This window comes from Mustelus asterias, chromosome 4 (assembly GCF_964213995.1).
Source record: "Mustelus asterias chromosome 4, sMusAst1.hap1.1, whole genome shotgun sequence".
NCBI classification, from domain to species: domain Eukaryota; kingdom Metazoa; phylum Chordata; class Chondrichthyes; order Carcharhiniformes; family Triakidae; genus Mustelus; species Mustelus asterias.
In genome coordinates this window covers 81536328-81553581 of record NC_135804.1, presented here as the reverse complement: position 1 = coordinate 81553581, position 17254 = coordinate 81536328, and the positions used below count along the sequence as shown (strand labels likewise).

General features: G+C 45.3%; 1 long non-coding RNA gene across 1 annotated transcript in view; it reads left to right on the top strand.

The window, feature by feature from the left end:
• The first annotated feature begins 225 nt into the window (after positions 1-225).
• The window catches only part of LOC144492812 (uncharacterized), a 74562-nt gene continuing 57533 nt past the window's right edge, over positions 226-17254 (top strand). The window contains exon 1 of the long non-coding RNA XR_013497640.1: positions 226-268. This is a non-coding gene — a long non-coding RNA (uncharacterized LOC144492812). The remainder of the gene's footprint in view (positions 269-17254) is intronic.

The window sequence follows — 17254 nt, the reverse complement described above, 5'->3', positions numbered from 1 at the left end:
TTTTTCACCCTTTAGATTCTGTGAAAAGTTAACCCTTTCAGCAGACAGTTGATTTGTGTTTAGTTGCCAAGAAACAATAGCCCGCAACTTCCAGACCGAATGCCGACTTAAGGCGATTCTGCGCCACACATGCTCATCAGGACAAAACGGAAGATGTGTGCTGAAACAGCGCCAAGTTTGAACTTCCGATTGAGGTTTGTAAAGCTGCCAGTATTGAAGCGCTGAGCTGCAAACTCACCCTAACTTCCGTCACTTGCACCGGTGATAGGTGAGTTTTTTGCCCTTATTTATTTACACTTATTTTTTGGTCGAGCTGCAGCGAGTAGAGGCAACAGGGTGGATGGGTTTTTGGGTGGGTTAATGTTTTTTGTAAATGTCTTAAAAAGGTGTTTAACATACGTACAATGGACAGAAAGTGAAAGATTTTTAAAAAATATTTTACAACTTTTCCATGACAATTAATGCCAGTAAAAAAAGTATGTTCATATATAACAAGGTGGATGTTAGTGTCTGGAATAAGTTTTAGTTGAAGCCCATTTGGATTTTGCAATGTATTTTAAGCAGTGTTACCCCCAATTTTAAGAGTCTCTCTGATACAACATTGATCCTTATGCAAATTGCTCATTCAATTGCTTTAGGAAAGTATTCCTTAAGGAAAGTATTCCTTAAGATGACATATGCAAGTATCCTGTGAATTGATGTGAACTATCACTCTGATAGGTATTACAGAGTTCAGTGCAGATTGAAAATCTGGAGTCATGTTCCACCACTGCTGGTACATTGCACTTTTAGCTTGGCTTCTCAACTGAAGTTGTTTTTGAACCTTTGATATACGTGCGAAAGAGTCAAGCTACATGTAAAATCTAAACCTTTCGCTCCCATCCTCTTCCCCTCTCCTCCCCCACTCCTCCCCCTCTCCACCCCATCTTCTTCTCTACCCCTTCCCCCTCTCCACCCTTCCCCATATCCCTCCCTCACCTCCTTGTTTAGAGAAAACAGAACTGTTGTATTCATAGAATCATAGAATCCTACAGTGCAGAAGGAGGCCATTCAGCCCATCGAGTTTGCACCAACCACAATCCCACCCAGGCCCTATCCCCATAACCCCATGCATTAAAGCTAGCTAGTCCCCCTGACATTAAGGGGAAATTTAGCATGGCTAATCCACCTAACCCGCAGACCTTTGGACTGTGGGAGGAAACTGGAGCACCCAGAGGAAACCCACGCAGACAGAGGGAGACTGTGCAAATTCCACACTGACAGTGACCCAAGTTGGGAATTGAACCCAAGTCCCTGGCGTTGTGAGGCAGCAGTGCTAACCACTGTGCCACCCCGTATTAATGTATAAAAATGTTTTATTGATCATTGTGTTAGAGAAAAAATATATTTTATACAAACTTTTCAAAAGATGAGGCAATTAAAGAAAAGTCATAGTACAGCCTCAAAAGTAAAATGTTTAGTATTTTTGTTAATAAATGTTTTCCAGTAAACTGCAAAATTCTATGAATGCTTTATTGAAACAAAACATTTAAATATGAAATAATAGAAATGCTTTATTGAAACATACAGCTTGTTAAATATGAAAATTATAAATGAAGTAAGCAAGGCAGAAGAAAACTAATGATAAACACATCTAGATTTTACCCGGGCCAAAATGTGCACTCTGCTTTGCTCAAAATCATGCAATAAGGTATCCAAATCATGGTCCAAGAATTTCTGACCCCTCATCTTCCCAATTACATTTTCAGTTTCCGTATACTAAATTAAAACATATGAACACTTATAAACATGTCACACATAAAGTTATATAATAAGATAATGCAGATTTAAATAGTTTCACAAATTTAGAACGAATAACAAAACCTATGTGCGTTTATACATTAAATACTCAAAGACTCATAAGGCCCGATTTTACCATTTTCATTCTAAGTGCTGAATCTGGGCATAATTCAGATCCAACTGGGAAGTCTGCTTTCAGGCGCCCCCATACACACTCAGCCTGAAAACAAAATTGCGGTCTGTATCGAGCTGTGGGCGGGGCTTAGCGCACCCGAAACGATCAGAGCTCTGAACTGCGCATGCGCCGTTAGAATAAAAAATTGAAAATCGCGCAGCTGTCACATTGCTCCCGGGCCGCAAAAAGCTAATAAAGCGGCGCGGGAGCGATGGGTCCCACAGACATCACCCCCACCCCTACAACATAACTTTCCCCCTTATCCACACCCCCCCTACCCAGACCGATCGTGATCCTCTGCCCCCTTTCCCCCCCCACCGATTGCCCGCAGAATGGCAGCGGATCTCGCTGAACATCCCCCCCCCCCCCCGACCAGAGATCCATCTGGCCTCCCTCCCAGTATATTTCACATACTCACAACCGAGTACTTTGACAGTTTCACTAATTAAGTGCACATGCACTATTATAGGTGTGGAATTCCTTCCCTCTGCTGCCTGTACTTGCAAAATCCACCGAGGTACATATCCAGGCCTTTATTGAAGTTGTGTATAAAACATATGGGTGCGTGTACAAATAACTGTTGCTTGATTCAACAACCTTTGGAATTGTGTTTAGCAGCAGCCAACTTGCAGTAAATTCTAAGAGCTGCATTTCCAAGTTGAGAAGATAATTTGGGAAATGGTAATAAGATAATTTCTACTTCTCCTGAACTTGCTAGTGTAGGGAAATAAAACAACATTCATGGCAAGTGAAATATAATCAAAGTAGCATTTATAACAGGAATGATCAGAATTAGAAATGTGATGGGTTAGAATTATCTCTCCCCTCCCCCACCAGACAACGATCTGGCCTCCCTCCCCCCACCCCTCCACCAGACAATGATCGGGCCTCCCTCCTCCACCAGCCGCCCCCCCGCCGCCCCCCCCCCGCCTCCACGCCCCCACCAGAGATACATCTGACCTGCCACCTCCTCCCTTCCCCCCACCAGAGAATGATCGGGCCTGCCTCCCCCCTCCCCACCCCCCTCCAACAGACAACAACCTGGCCTCCCTCCTCCCTCCCCCCCCCCATCCACCAAAGATACATCTGACCCACCTCCTCCCCCCCCAACCAGAAAATGACCGGGCCTCCCTTCTCTCGCTCCCCCCGCCCCGCTCCCCCCCCCTACCAGAGAATGATCTGGCCCGCCTCCCCCTCCCCCCCCCCCCACCACCGATCTGAGTCAGAGAGCTGTTGGAAGCTCTGAACTTACCTCTTCAGCAGCTGGAGCGCCCGAAACAGACCTTTGCCGAGCAGGTCTGTTTCGCGCTGAATCTGGACATGCAAACGCGAATGTAAAGGGGGAGATGCTGATAAAGTTGGGCGGGCAGTTCATTAATTCAATTTAAATGCATGCAAATGCATTTAAATCGCCATTGCGCCTGTTTCGGGCGTGAATCGGATCATGGCCATTTTCGGGCCTTGGTAAAGTGGGCATCTGCACGGATGTGGGTGCGGATCGCGTTAATGGCCTCACGCCCAACTTTACCATGTTTTCGTGCCCGTTTCTGGTCAAATCGGGCCCATAGAGGTTTACAACACGGAAACAGGCCCTTTCGCCCAACTTGTCCATGCCGCCCAGCTTTTACCATTAAGCTAGTCCCAATTGCTGACGTTTGGCCCATATCCCTCCATACCAATCTTACCCATGTAACTGTCTAAATACTTTTTTAAAAGACAAAATTGTACCCACCTCTATTACTACCTCTAGCAGCTTGTTCCAGACACTCACAACACTCTGTGTGAAAAAATTGCTCCTCTGGACCCTTTTGCATCTCTCCCTTCTCACCTTAAACCTATGCCCTCTAGTTTTAGACTCCCCTACCATTGGGAAAAGATGTTGGCTATCTGCCTTATCTATGCCCCTCATTATTTTATAGACCTCACTCACAAAGCCATGCTGAATGTCAGTCTTTGCCTCTCTAACATCCTGTAGATCCTGTCTCTCAGAATACCTTCTAACAACTTACCCACTACAGGAGTTAGGCTCACTGGCCTATAGTTCCCAGGCTTTTCCACGCAGCCCTTCTTAAGCAAAGGCACAACATTTGCCACCAACCAATCTTCAGGCATCTCATCTGTGGCTGTCGATGATTCGAATATCTCTGCTAGAGGACCTGCAATTTCCTCCCTAGCCTCCCACAACATCCTGGGATACACTTCATCAGGTCACGGGGATTTATCTACCTTAATGCGCTTTCAGACTTCCAGCACCTCTTTCTCTGTAATATGTAAAACTGGACAGCATGGACAAGTTGGGCCGAAGGGCCTGTTTCCATGTTGCAAACCTCTATGACTTTATGTACACTCCTCAAGATATCACTATCTATTTCCTCAAGTTCCCTAACATCCATGCCTTTCTCAACAGTAAATACTGATGAGAAATATTCATTTAGGATCTCATCCATCTCTTGCAGATCTGCACATAGATAACCTTGTTGAGCCTTGAGGTCCTATTCTTTCCCTAGTTACTCTTTGCCCTTTATATATTTGCAGAAGCTCTTTGGATTCTCTTTTGCTTTACCTGCCAAAGCAATCTCCTGTCCCCATTCTGCCCTCCTAATTTCTCTCTTATTTCTACCCTGACACCCCCTATACTCCTCAAGGGATACACTTGATCACAGCTGCCTATGTATGTCATATGCCTCCTTCTTCTTTTTGACCAGGGTCTCAATATCCCGCGTCATCCAGGATTCCTTACTTCTACCAACCTTGCCCTTCACTCTAAAATGAATGTGCTTACCATGAACCCTGGTTAACACCATTTTGAAAGTCTCCCACTTACCAGATGTCTCTTTGCCTGCCAACAGTCTCCCCCAATCAACTTTTGAAAGTTCTTGTCTGATACCATCAAAATTGGTCTTGCCCCAATTTAAAATTTTAATTTTTGGGCCAGACATATCATTTTCCATAGCTATCTTAAAACTAATGTAATTATGGTCGCTGGTCCCAAAGTGATCCCTCGCTAACACTTCCCCCACTAACACCTGCCCTTCTTTATTTCCCAAGAGGAGGTCAAGTTTTGCCCCCTCTCTCGTCGGACCATCCACAAAGTGATTGAGAAATTCCTCCTGAATACACTCAACAAATTTCTCTCCATCCAAGCCCCTAATGCTATGGCTGTCCCAGTCAATGTTGGGAAAGTTACTGTCCCCTACTATGACCACCCAATTCTCCTGGAGTTATCTGTAATCCCCTTACATATTTGTTCCTCAATTTCCTGCTGACTACTTGGGGGCTTATAGTACAATCCTATCAAAGTGATCTCCCCTTTTTTATTTCTCAGTTCTACCCATATAGACTCAGTGGGCGAACCTTCAGAAATATCCCCTCTCAGTACTGCCGTGATGTTCTCTTTAAACAAAACACAACTCCCCCTCCTCGCTTACCCCCTGTTCTATCTTTCCAATAGCATCTCAACCCTGGAACATTAAGCTACCAGTCCTATTCCCCCCTTAGCCATGTTTCGGTAATAGCTATAATATCCCAGTCCCATGTATCCATCCATGCCCTGAATTCATCTGCCTTGCCCATCAGGCCTCTTGCATTGAAATAAATGCAGTTTAATATAGCCTTTCCTTGCTCCCTGCTCTTCCCTGAACCGTCTAATATGCGGATTACTGATATAGCCTTTACCATTTAATGTGCTCTCTTTAACTTCTGTGCTATCCTCAACCTTCTCTTCTGTCTTCTTACTGATTTGGGTCCCACTCTCCTGACAAACTAATTTAAACCCTCCCAAGTGGCTCTAGCAAAGCTCCCCACCAGGATATTAGTTCCCCTCCAGTTCAGGTGTAACCCGTTCCTCTTGAACAGGTCTGCCCCGGAAGATATCCCAATGATGGGCGGCACGGTAGCACAGTGGTTAGCACTGCTGCTTCACAGCTCCAGGGACCTGGGTTTGATTCCCGGCTTGGGTCACTGTCTGTGTGGAGTTTGCACATTCTCCTCGTGTCTGCGTGGGTTTCCTCCGGGTGCTCCGATTTCCTCCCACAGTCCAAGTTGTGCGGGTTAGGTTGATTGGCCATGCTAAAAATTGCCCTTAGTGTCCTGAGATGCGTAGGTTAGAGGGATTAGTGGGTAAATCTGTAGGGATATGTGGGTAGGCCTGGGTGGGATTGTGGTCGGGTGCAGACTCGATGGGCCAAATGGCCTCTTTCTGTACTGTAGGGTTTCTATGATCCACAAATCTAAATCCCGGCCCCCTGCACCAGTACTCAAGCCACACATTCATCTGCCTAATCTTCCTATTCCTACTCTCATCAACACGTGACACCGGCAGTAGTCCAGAAATTACTATCCTCGAGGTCCTGCACTTTAACTTGCTGCCTAACTCTCTATATTCACAGTTCAGGACCTCATTGCTTCACCGACCTATGACGTTGATACCAAGGTGTACAACGATTTTTGGCTGCTCACCCTCCCCCTTAAGATTGTTCTTTAACCGCTCAGAGACGTCTTTGACCCTGGCACCCAAGGAGGCAACACCATCTGGAGTCTCGATCGCGGCCACAGAAAGTCCTGTCTGTACCTTTAACTAGCGAGTTCCCTATTACTAGTGCACGCTTGTTCTTTGCCCGACCAAGTTCTACAGCAGAACCAGATGTGGTGTCATAGGCCTGGCTGCTGCTGGTAATTTCCCCTGAGAGGATATCCCTTTCAACAGTATCCAAAGCGGCATACCTGTTTGAAAAGGGAATAGCCACAGGAGACTCCTGCACTACCTGCCTGCCTCTCCTTGGAGTCACCCATCCACCTGACTGAACCTGTGGTGTGACAACCTCCCTGTAACTAGTGTCTATCACACTTTCTGCCCCCTGTACACTCCGCAGTGCATCCAGCTGCCACTCCAACTGAACAATGCAGTCTGTGAGAAGCTGCAGCTGGACACACTTCTTGCAGACAAAGTTGTCAGGGAGACTAGATTGCTCCCTGGTTTCCCACATCTTCAATCATAAAAAAATACAAATTACATTTTAAATGAGCCAATAACAATAGGATTAACTACTCAGAAGAAATAGCAAAAAAAAAAGATTTAACGAAGCTTCAGCATACCTTTTAAAATAGTAGGGAAATACTTTTCAGTTTTCAATGCAAAATTGCTATTTCCAAGCTGGATCTCAATGGGCATTCCCACTATGGCCCCATCATAAATTGGCCTGTTTAGGGACCTCCTGCATCTCACTGGGGCCTGTGACTGTTCCACTGAAGGCCGACGGCTGCTGCTCCCATCGGGAATTCGGGCACTATTTAAGTGCACAAAAGTTTATTTTATTGCTGGCAGCCCATAGCTTTCCGCCACTGACCAGAAGTTATGGTGTGGAAATGCTGGCGTTCAACTGGGGTGAGCACAGTAAGAAGTCTCACAACACCAGGTTAAAGTCCAACAGATTTATTTGATAGCACAAGCCACAAAATTTGGTTGTGCTACCAAATAAACCTGTTGGACTTTAACCTGCTGCTGTGAGACTTCTTACAGAAGTTATGGGTCAATGCTTTTCTTCACTCCCCTGGAGCTAACGAACTGGGAATGCTTTTGACGCTTTGAGTTTATCTCGTTATAGAACTACCTGGAATGATGAAAGTATGCCTGTGCAAAGTGGAAAGCATAAACATTGCCGAGAGGAGTTTGTACGAGAATTTTATTACATTATCACGTCACCCCCAGGTAAAGAACAAATATTTTGCAGGCAGTATTTCATTGGGAGTTTGAATCGACAATGATTAGGTGATGCCTATCAAATCAGACATTGGAAATTGGCTTAAATGGAACAAAAAAGGTAAGTTGTAATGAAGGAGAATGAAGTTTTTTTTTTAAATTTTAAGCAAGGGACCGTGAGCTTGTAGTGCTCTGTCTCTTTAAGAAGCCATAACTGCGAGAGAATGTTGAGACTTAACTGTTTGAAATCACGAGCTGTGAGAGTCTATGGCTGGAATTTTACCATCCCGCCCACCCCGGGAATCGGAATAGGCAACCAGTGGAGCATGGAAAGATCCGTTGACCTCGGGTGGGATTTTATGGTTTTGGGATGAGCGAGGCCATTAAATCCTGCGCTGTGTGTTTCATTTGTTTCATGTGAATGTTCATAGATTTGTTTTAGCATTCTTTTGGGCTACATTTGATCAGGTTTATCTTTTGGGAAAATTAACCTTCAGTTTTTAATTATTAGTATTTTGGAAGTTTAAAGACAGTACCACAATAACGCTTGCGTAATTCATATTAAAGCTTGTGCTATGTTTCTCTCCTTGTGTATGTGAATGCTTCAGGGTTTAATGTCTTCTGCCTGATATTGTGATGGTAGTTTAAGTGATTTAATTCAAAAGTCTAACAAAAGGGTATTATCATTAATAAAGTTTATTTTTCAAATGTTATGAACCTGGCGTTATACTTACTGGCCAGAGGCGTGATTCCTGGATATTTTGATAAGCATGTGAGAATGAGAGTTTTTAATTTGATAGCATTGATTGGAATTTACGATATTTAAAATGATTATGACCAATCCTGTGTTGGATTGATCTTGTCAGAAGTGGCACAATTGTGACGTTAGTGTACCTTTAAGAAATGTTTTTTTCTGTTCTCTGCAGCTCTCACAGCCTCAGCTTTTTTCATTGTTGCCGGTCTGTCTAGAGGAGTCCTTTTATTGCTACTTCAATGGCTTAAATGTGGTTTTGTTCATTTTTACTATGGGCCTCAGGTACTTTCTAGGATGGTTTTATGATTCTGTTGTTAGGAGGAAGACTGGTTGACAGGTCATGTGTTTTGGACAGTTTTTATTTTCCTTCCTAGTTAACTTAAGGTTTCATTTCCTGTTTGGCTGCAGGCTGCAGTTTTAGTTTAGAAGGGATATCAAGCTGAAAAGAAGTGTTTCTCTCTCTCCTGGATTTGGAAATTCTGCTGGTTCACTGAAAGCTCAGCTTCTTGCCTTCCTGGAGTAGAAAGTTGGCTGTTGGTGGTTAGCTTTCCTAGAGTGTCACCCTGGTGTTCTGGGAAGCTGTTCTAACTTCAAACTGTTCTGGCTGTATCCAGAGGGCCGCAAGAAATTACAAGGCTGAGAAGTCAGGGTTTCTACTCTCCAACCAAAGGACTCAGTTCCAGTATCACATGAGAATTAGTTGTTGCTGTGTTAAACCTGTGGAAAGGTTTTGTCTTTGGGAAGTTCAGTTTGATTGGAATATTTTAGATATATTTGTTAAGGGTTATACATTATCATGGTTGTTTGGTTTTTGTCTATAATTGATAAAAGGTATTGCTAATTTTCTTTCCGTACATGTTAACTGTATTCTTAAATAAACTTTGTTTGATAAAAGTTCCCTAGTGGGTTATTTGAATCATATCTGAAGTGAGACATAGAATCATAGAATCCTACAGTGCAGAAGGAAGCCATTCGGCCCATGGAGCCCACACTGACCACAATCCCACCCAGGCCCTATCCCCATAACCCCATGCATTTATCCTTGCTAGTCTCCCTGACACTAAGGGGTAATTTAGCATGGCCAATCCACCTAACCTGCACATCTTTGGATTGGGAGAGGAAACCGGAGCATCCAGAGAAAACCCACACAGATACAGGAAGAATGTGCAAACCCCACACAGATAGTGACCCAAGCTGGGAATCGAACCCAGGTCCCTGGCACTGTGAGGCAGTAGTGCTAACCACTGTGCCACCATGCTGCCCATATCATGCTTACTCTAGCCAAATTCAAAGTGCAAAACCTATGATCCAGGCGGACTTCATAAAACACTTCAGAGTTTCTGATCTGAATTGTAACGCAATGAAAAAGCAAATTTTGATATCAGATATTGAAAACAAAGTTTAAAAGGAGAGATCGTTAAATAAAAATGAGTCCCAGACTGTGTTCTTGTTAGATTGAATAGGAGGGTGGTAGCACAATGACGTCTATTTGAGAATTTTCACTTCACTCCTTTCCAAATGAGCAGAGAATTAAAACTCTCTGCTAACAGTTGCTCACTTGAAGCTCATATCAGCTGAAGATGTATTGATACTTTTACAGGAATTGGGAATTACTACACTTTAGTGACCTGTAGTTTATTATTCTAACACTGATGCGCGATTAAATCACTCGGGAGGCTAGAATGTACCCGGGAAATAAAGGCTTTTATTACTGACAAGAATGGAGCACACTATATACAATACAATCCCAGACTAAAGGGTCTCCAGGCAGTGCAGTGACCTTTATACTTCCCCAGGTAGGCGGAGCCAACTGGAGTGTACCACAGAACAATATCAACAGGTAGAACAGCCCAACCCTAACACCAACAGTAATTACAGTAACATATCTACAAACCCCATAGTGCTGACCATCCATGGCTCAGCACTCATAGTGGTAACCAACTATGGTTCACCACAAACACGCAATCAGCAGTTAGGAGATGGCACGGTGGCACAGTTAGCGTTGCTGCCTCACATCGCCAGGGACGCGAAGAAAAATATCAGCCATGATTGAATGGCGGAGAAGGCTCGATGGGCCACGTGGCCTAATTCGGCTCCTCTGTCTTATGGTCTTATGGTCTTATGGAGAAAGTGAATAGAGTAAGAGAGGACCCATTAAAGGAGGCTGATGTGACCCTGTTTATCAACAAGTTACAGCAGCTAGTGAATGGAGAACCAGGAACAGGCTGGGCAATAGTAGAATAAGGCAGGACAAAATTAAAAGTAGAATCTATTTGATAACAAGAATGACGACGATAAAAAATAACTGACATTGAAAGGGATTTTAAGAAGACAAAACAACAATCTTACACACAGTTTAGGTGGCTTCTATGGATATAAGAACAAAGTTTCTTTTATAGGAAAAGTTAAATAAACGTCAATGGAAATCTGTCAGCCAAACAACACTGTTTCTTGAATTTGAGGCAATTCTGTGTTGTGAAAAGTGCTCTGATTTAGGAAGTTAATTTTTTTTAAATGACGTAATCTAAGCTAAAGAACAAGCAATCAAAACATGTTAATGCCTGGAATCAAATAGAAATATTTGATTTCTGTTTCAAAGATATGAGAGTATTTTACTGGATTGCAGGATTTCTCCAGGGCTCCTGGCTGGAATTGAATAGTCATCAATGGGATCCATCAAATTAGATAGAATTAACTGAAGGTAGAAGATAGAGACAAGAAATAATAATAGCAATGTGGAATTGAGATATTGGATGCAATTCAGTGGAACATTTCAATTTAGCATTGATGCATATTCTAATGAAAGGAAAGGATAGATGAGGCTAGTAAATTGATAGCTTTCTCTTAGTGATATTTGTGTTCTTTTCTATGCTTTTTTTAAGAAAACAAAATTTGACATCACCAATGAAGCATCTGGACCATACTTTGAGAGATGAGCAATAACATTGTGATCTTTTGATAAAATCACAAGGAATTAACAAATGTGTAGCATGACACTTGGGGGCACTGTATTAAAGTGCAAATGAGTTACATGTGAAGTAAGTGATATGCAATAAATCAGTTCAAGGGTTTGGAAGTACTTGGAATAATGTATTGAGGTAAAGGTCTCAGGCATGTACAGTACTTGACATAAAAAGCTGGCATGAAATGGTTAATAGGGCTAGTGAAACAAATTAAATGATCAAGTACTCATGTACTCCATTGAAAAATGATCATGTACTCCATTGAAAAAATTATTTTAAAACAATTGAGATAGAATTAAACACACCGATATCTGTCAAACTGAGCAAAATTAAAGTGAATGGGTAAATAATTTGGATTGGAACAATAAAGGTAGCAAATTAACCAGGTGAAGAGTATCCACAAGATGAATACAGATGAATGGAGAGCTGGAGCAGTCCATGCATGATGTTATTTTCAATGCTATTGATTAAGGCGATCTATAGTTAGGTGGTATCAGAGATAATGAGCATCTATCAAAGTTGACATCATCCAGAGTTCAATTACAATAGATGACTGGAATATTATGGAATTTAACAGAAATTATGGGGAAAGGTGGACTTTCTTGTTGCACAGATCACCCCACTCAAGGGCCAGAGGAAACAAAGAAAGCGGTCACTAATAATAATGAGACAAAGGGGATCTCACCCTGTGAATATTCCACACAGGAATCAGTGAATGAAATTAATAACATAACAAAGAGTTAAATTTCATCTTTTACAAATGATAGTAGGATTAGTAAATGGTTTATGAGTTACAATGATACAGCTAAGCCAGAAACATGTGCTATCAGACTTAGACTGGTACTTACACTTACAGAAAAAAGCACAATACGATAAATTTGACTCATAGCAGTAGAGTTATTGGCAATCTCAGCTACAATGTCAGGAAACTGATATCAATAATTAATTTTAGGTTAAAATTAACACACAATCTATGTCAACTCATTATGAAGTTAGGAAATTTGGCATGTCAGCTACGACTCTCAACAACTTTTACAGATGCACCATTGAAAGCATTCTTTCTGTATCACAGCTTGGTATGGCTCCTGCTCATCCCAAGACCACAAGAAATTCAAAAAGTCATGAATGTAGCCCAATCGATCACACAAACCAGCCTCCCATCTATTGACTCTGTCTACACATCCCACTGCCTCGGCAAAGCAGCCAGCATAATTAAGGACCCCACTTAACCCGGGCATTCTCTCTTCCACCTTCTTCCATCGGGAAAAAGCCACAAAAGTCTGAGGTCATGTCCCAACTGACATAAGAACAGCTTCTTCCCTGCTACCATCAGACTTTTGAATGGACCTACCCTGCATTAAGTTAGTCTTTTTCAGCTATAACTGTAACACTACATTCTGCACTCTCTCTTTCCTTCTCTATGAACGATTTGCTTTGTATAGCACACAAGAAACAACACATGCTAATACATGTGACAATAATAAATCAAACCAAATCAAATCAAATCACAAACTCATCATATGACTTGGGGGGTGATCTTACCAAAATTTGGCACATTGTTGGTTCTGGTGCGAAAAACGGTGTGTTTATGTTTCTCTACAGATCTTATCACACTCTGTAAAAAAAACAAGCCGGGAGCGTTTTACAACATCATGCGAGGGGGCGGGGCATAAACCTACTGGCAAAGTCCGGCTGCACTGAGATCGGGATGACTGTGGTGAACCATCGTTGGTTCCCACTAGATAGTACTGAGCCAGGGTCTGGCCAGTACTACAAGTATGTATATATATGTTGCTGTTGGGGTTAGGGATGTGTTGTTCTACTTGTTGCTGGTGGGGTTAGGGTTGGGCTGTTACACCTTGTATTATAGTTATTGTGGTACATCCCAGTCGGGCTCCGCCTCCTGGGAGAGGTATAAAGGTCACTGCTCTGTCTGGGACCCCTCAGTCTGGGATCGTGTATATAATTAGTAGCTTCGTTGTAACAGCAAATAAAAGCCTTTATTTCCTGAGCACCTCAAGCCTCGTGTGTGATAACGCGCATCAATTTTATTTGCTGCTAAGTAAACTCTCGTTGAAGAAAAAAAAACGATACAGAGAGTATGGAGCAGATATTGAAACCTAAACGTCTTACACTGGATCCATGTGCGGCGGGCGCCTCTAACACCTTCGACCACTGGTTGAAATGTTTTGAGGACGACCTGGCAGCCTCCGCAGCGGTCACCACAGACGATGACAGACTCCGGGTCCTCCATGTAAGGGTAAGCGACACCGTATACCTCGCGATCCGTGCGGCCACCAACTACACAAAGGCCCTCGAGCTTCTTAAGAAGCGTTACATTAAACCGCTAAATGAAATGCATGCTCGATACCTCTTAGCCACTTGACGACGGCAGCCCGGCGAAACGACGGAAGAATACGCGAACGAGCTCCTACAGCTAGCCAGGGGCTGTAACTGCAAAGCAGTGTCAGCAGACCAGAATATGAACGACCTCGCTCGAGATGCGTTTGTGGTGGGAATCGGATCATCTTATATCCGACTCAAACTACTGGAGCAAGGTAATCTTGACCTCACTAAATCGATAGAACTGGCGGAGATGTTGGAGACGGCCTCCAAAAGTCTAATAGTGTATCCTGAAGACCACGTGGAGACAACGTGGCAGGACCAGTCGCTGATCCCTCCTCATCCCTCGAGTTCGAAAAGCTGCGTGATGGCGTGCCCACACTCGAGCCTGACGACGGCAGCAGCTCCGGGCGGCCCACGGTGTTACTTCTGTGGGGGAGCGAAGCATACTCGGCAACGGTGTCCCGCTAAAGCTGTGTTGTGCTCCACCTGCGGTAAGAAGGGGCACTATTCGAAAGTATGCCGATCTAAACATGCTTCTAGGAACAGCAGTGCGGCCTGCGATTCCTCGGAGCGCGGTTCTTCGTCGTCTGCATCGTCGAGGGTTTCGTCCACGTGCGAGGCCAGGATGACGCCATTACGGTCGACGGAGTCGGAGATGCGTGACCACCAGGGGTCGCTGATTTTGGCGCAATCACCCACGTGCGACCTATGGGAGCGGCCATGTTGGTTGGCACCGACCGCGAACGACCAGCAGGGGTCATCCTCGTCAATTTCAGCTGCCTGCAGTGGCGCTCATGAACCAACGGTGGCGTCGATCATCCTGGACCAGGCCAAGCCTCATAGACTCGACAAGTCTATGATGGACATTCAGGTAAACAACCACTTGAATTATTGTCTGTTTGACAGCGGGAGCACTGAGAGTTTTATCCACCCAGACGCTGTGAAGCGGTGTGGACTCCAGATTCAACCTGTCAAACAGACTATTTCTATGGCATCAAGGTCCCGGTCTGTCACCGTGCTAGGGAGTTGCGTGGGAACTTTAACGGTGCAAGGCACAGTTATGAGCGCTTCAAGCTCCTGGTGTTGCCGCACCTTTGCGCGCCAATACTTCTCGGACTAAACTTCATGGTCCACTTGAAGAGTGTAACCCTACAGTACGGTGGGCCACTCCCTCCGCTTTCAGTGGGAGAACAGCAGCTTCCAAATTGCCCAACGCAATTGCCTGTAGCCTCTCGACGCTGAAGATTATCACACCCTCCCTGTTCCAGAATCTTGTGCCAGGCTGCAAGCCCATTGCGACTAAGAGTAGGCATTACAGCGCTGAGGATCGGATCTTCATTCGATCTGAAGTTCAGCGGCTCCTCAAGGAAAGGATCATACAACCTAGCGCTAGTCCGTGGAGAGCGCAGGTCGTGGTGGTTAAGAGTGGGAACAAACCCCGGATGGTCATTGACTATAGTCAGACCATGAATAGATACACGCAGCTGGATGCGTATCCCCTCCCGCGCATATCTGACATGGTCAATCAGATTGCGCAGTACCGGGTGTTCTCCACCATAGACCTCAGGTCTGCCTACCACCAACTCCCCATTCGCCCAGAGGACCGACAGTACACGGCTTTTGAGGTGGATGGTCGCTTGTATCACTTTCTCAGGGTTCCCTTTGGTGTCACCAATGGGGTCTCGGTCTTCCAGCGTGCTATGGACCGAATGGTGGACCAGAACGGGCTGCGGGCTACCTTCCCGTACCTGGATAACGTCACCATCTGCGGCCTTGAACAGCAGGACCACGACACAAATCTCCTGAATTTCCTACGCACTGCATCTTGCCTGAACCTGACCTACAACAGGGAGAAGTGTGTATTTCGTACGCGCCGTTTAGCCTTCCTCGGATACGTGGTGGAAAACGGGTCATTGGCCCTGATCCAGACCGTATGCGTCCCCTCTTTGAACTTCCCCTGCCCACTAGTGCAAAAGCACTGAGGAGATGCATGGGCTTCTTCTCTTATTATGCACAGTGTGTTCCCAATTATGCGGACAAAGCCCGTCCGCTCATCAAGTCCACTTCTTTTCCCCTAACACCAGAGGCTCGCTTAGGCTTTGATAAACTAAAAGCCGACATCGCGAAAGCTACGATGCACGCTGTTGGATGAGTCCATCCCTTTTCAGGTGGAGAGCGATGCATCTGATTTCGCCCTGGCCGCCACACTTAACCAGGCGGGCAGGCCCGTCGCTTTTTTTTCCCGCACCCTCCAAGGCCCCGAAATTCGGCATTCAGCGGTGGAAAAGGAGGCCCAGGCCATTGTGGAGGCCGTCAGGCACTGGCGCCATTACTTGGCGGAAAAATGGCTCACCCTGATCACGGACCAGCGGTCCGTGGCGTTCATGTTTAATAACACGCTGAGGGGCAAGATCAAGAACGACAAGATCTTGCGGTGGAGAATTGAACTCTCCACCTATAATTATGACATCATGTATCGTCCAGGGAAACTCAATGAGCCCTCGGATGCCCTCTCGCGTGGAACATGCGCCAGTATACAGGAGGACCGTTTGCAGGCTCTCCATAATGACCTATGCCATCCTGGGGTCACTCGGCTCTACCACTTTGTAAAAGCCCGCAATCTGCCCTACTCGGTGGAGGATGTCAGGTCCAGAACAAGAAGCTGTCGGGTTTGCGTGGAATGCAAACCGCACTTTTACCGACCTGACCGGGCACAACTAGTCAAGGCCACTCGTCCCTTTGAAAGACTGAGTGTCGACTTTAAGGGCCCCCTTCCCTCAGCAGACCGGAATGTGTACTTCCTCAACATCATTGATGAGTACAGGAGATTCCCTTTTGTTATTCCCTGCTCTGATACATCCGCTGCCACGGTTATCAAGGCATTCCGTGATCTTTTTACCCTGTTCGGGTACCCCAGCTACATTCACAGCGACAGGGGCTCGTCGTTCATGAGCGATGACTTGAGGCAATACCTGCTCTCATACGGGATTGCCTCTAGTAGAACCACGAGCTACAACCCTAGGGGTAACGGACAGGTGGAACGTGAGAATGCTACAGTCTGGAAGGCTGTCTTACTGGCATTGAAGTCAAAAAGCCTTCCAGTCTCCCGTTGGCAAGAGGTGCTCCCTGATGCGCTCCATTCCATACGCTCACTCCTGTGTACGGCAACCAATGCTACTCCCCATGAGAGGCTGTTTTCATTCCCTCGGAAGTCTTCCTCTGGGACCTCATTACCGTCTTGGTTGACGTACTCAGGACCTGTCCTCCTGCGGCGACATGTAAGGGCCCGCAAGTCCGACCTGTTGGTCGAACAGGTCCATCTCCTCCACGCCAACCCTCAGTATGCCTATGTGGCATACCCTGACGGGCGAGAGGACACGGTCTCGATCCGAGACCTGGCGCCAGCAGGGAACGTAGAAACCCCTGTCGCTCCCATACCCCCAGTTAGAAACCCCCTAACTATTGTTTCCCCTCCGGACACGGCGCGGGCAGCATCGGGACCATTACTTAACCCTTTTACTCCCGTGTACAGCTTGCCT